The sequence below is a fragment of the Diprion similis genome, unplaced genomic scaffold, assembly GCF_021155765.1.
Source record: "Diprion similis isolate iyDipSimi1 unplaced genomic scaffold, iyDipSimi1.1 ptg000030l, whole genome shotgun sequence".
Classification (NCBI taxonomy): Eukaryota; Metazoa; Arthropoda; class Insecta; order Hymenoptera; family Diprionidae; genus Diprion; species Diprion similis.
The window spans coordinates 27,501-30,000 of NW_025724979.1; the positions used below are offsets into that span (position 1 = coordinate 27,501).

General features: G+C 54.7%; 1 non-coding gene across 1 annotated transcript in view; it reads right to left on the reverse strand.

Annotated features, from left to right (window-relative positions):
• LOC124415229 overlaps window positions 1-1,434 on the reverse strand; it is a 1,913-nt gene extending 479 nt beyond the window's left edge. Inside the window, exon 1 of the ribosomal RNA XR_006930209.1 lies at window positions 1-1,434. This exon is cut by the window's left edge and continues 479 nt beyond it. This is a non-coding gene — a ribosomal RNA (small subunit ribosomal RNA).
• Between the last annotated feature and the right edge of the window lie 1,066 nt (window positions 1,435-2,500).

A 2,500-nucleotide genomic window follows, 5' to 3' on the forward strand; every position in this document is an offset into this window, starting at 1 on the left:
ATACCGGAAAGTACGCCTATTTAGCAGGCTAGAGTCTCGTTCGTTATCGGAATTAACCAGACAAATCGCTCCACCAACTAAGAACGGCCATGCACCACCACCCACCGAATCAAGAAAGAGCTCTCAATCTGTCAATCCTTCCGGTGTCCGGGCCTGGTGAGGTTTCCCGTGTTGAGTCAAATTAAGCCGCAGGCTCCACTCCTGGTGGTGCCCTTCCGTCAATTCCTTTAAGTTTCAGCTTTGCAACCATACTTCCCCCGGAACCCAAAAGCTTTGGTTTCCCGGAAGCTGCCCGCCGAGTCATCGGAGGAACTTCGGCGGATCGCTAGCTGGCATCGTTTATGGTTAGAACTAGGGCGGTATCTGATCGCCTTCGAACCTCTAACTTTCGTTCTTGATTAAAGAAAACATTTTTGGCAAATGCTTTCGCTTCTGTCCGTCTTGCGACGATCCAAGAATTTCACCTCTAACGTCGCAATACGAATGCCCCCATCTGTCCCTATTAATCATTACCTCGGGGTTCCGAAAACCAACAAAATAGAACCGAGGTCCTATTCCATTATTCCATGCACACAGTATTCAGGCGAAAATAGCCTGCTTTAAGCACTCTAATTTGTTCAAAGTAAACGTACCGGCCCACCTCGACACTCAGTGAAGAGCACCGCGATGGGATATTAGTTGGGCCGCCCCGGAGGGCTAAGCCCACCGGTAGGACGTCCCACAATCATGCCAGTTAGACACCGCGAGCGGTGAACCGACAGCGTGGGACACAGATTCAACTACGAGCTTTTTAACCGCAACAACTTTAATATACGCTATTGGAGCTGGAATTACCGCGGCTGCTGGCACCAGACTTGCCCTCCAATGGATCCTCGTTAAAGGATTTAAAGTGTACTCATTCCGATTACGGGGCCTCGGATGAGTCCCGTATCGTTATTTTTCGTCACTACCTCCCCGTGCCGGGAGTGGGTAATTTGCGCGCCTGCTGCCTTCCTTGGATGTGGTAGCCGTTTCTCAGGCTCCCTCTCCGGAATCGAACCCTGATTCCCCGTTACCCGTTACAACCATGGTAGGCGCAGAGCCTACCATCGACAGTTGATAAGGCAGACATTTGAAAGAAGCGTCGCCGGTACGAGACCGTGCGATCAGCCCAAAGTTATTCAGAGTCACCAAGTTAAACGGCGGACGGGACGTACCCGCCGCCGATTGGTTTTGATCTAATAAAAGCATTCCTTCCATCTCTGGTCGGAACTCTGTTTGCATGTATTAGCTCTAGAATTACCACAGTTATCCAAGTAAATGTGTGTACGATCTAAGAAACCATAACTGATTTAATGAGCCATTCGCGGTTTCACCTTAATTTGGCTTGCACTGAGACATGCATGGCTTAATCTTTGAGACAAGCATATGACTACTGGCAGGATCAACCAGGGAGCTTCGACATTGAATCTAGGCTCGGACGTGCGCCACCCATCGCCGCCGGGTCCTCAGGCCCGGTCGGCCACACGTCTAACTGTACGTTGTGTTTCGTGACCGGCGTCAGGCCGGTCGCGACTCCGTGTACCGCCGAAGCGGCACACGGTTGCGTTGCGTTCGAACGATCTCCCGTACCCGTCGGCTAGATTGAAAGCGTCTGGGATGGATTGATATCTCTTTCGTATTCGAGTTGGCGCTCGGTACGGAGCGAGTTGATGCGTGCGTTCAAAGGTTCGACCCTGCCGTGCGTAACGGAGAGCGAACTTCTTGCTACCGCGTCAAGGGCCATTCGGTCTGAGACACCGACCCGCGGTAATGCAGTGACGATTGAACATGAGCAGAGTTTCACGGTCTGGGGATACGGGATTGTACCCGTACGCCCGCGCTAGGTCGACACCGAACTGTACGGCACGTGCTGGCGCACTGTACCGAACGGTGACCGGCGGGCGCCGGGAACCCGGCCCGACCGACTCGCTCCTCTTACTAGTAGGAGCCCGGCCGCTAGGACGTCGGCGCCGATGCGGTGTTAACACGGTGGGCTTACGGGACGAAACCTTCGCGGGCTATCCGAAAAATTACTCGGCCTCGGGACTTTGTCGCCGGCGGGCGAGACTCGAGGGGCCGGATTTATTCAAAGTTTCGCCGGCCTACAGGGATCGGACCGAATCCGGTAGCCGGCGCATCGCCTTTCCGCCGAACGGGCCGAGGATCTCACGAAATTCCGTCCCCGTACAGACATCCGCGACCGGCGCATTGCCTTTCGGTCGATCGTGACTGAACAAAGTTTTTCGCCGGGCCGGCTCCCTTCCGAACCCGGGAGCCGGCGCATCGCCTTTTCGCCGATCTTGCCGAGGATTTTCACGAAATTCCGTCCCCGTACCGACATCCGCGACCGGCGCATTGCCTTTCGGTCGATCGGGACGGAACCAAGTTTTTCGCCGGACCGGCTCCCTTCCGAACCCGGGAGCCGGCGCATCGCCTTTTAGCCGATCTTGCCGAGGATTTTCACGAAATTCATGCCTCG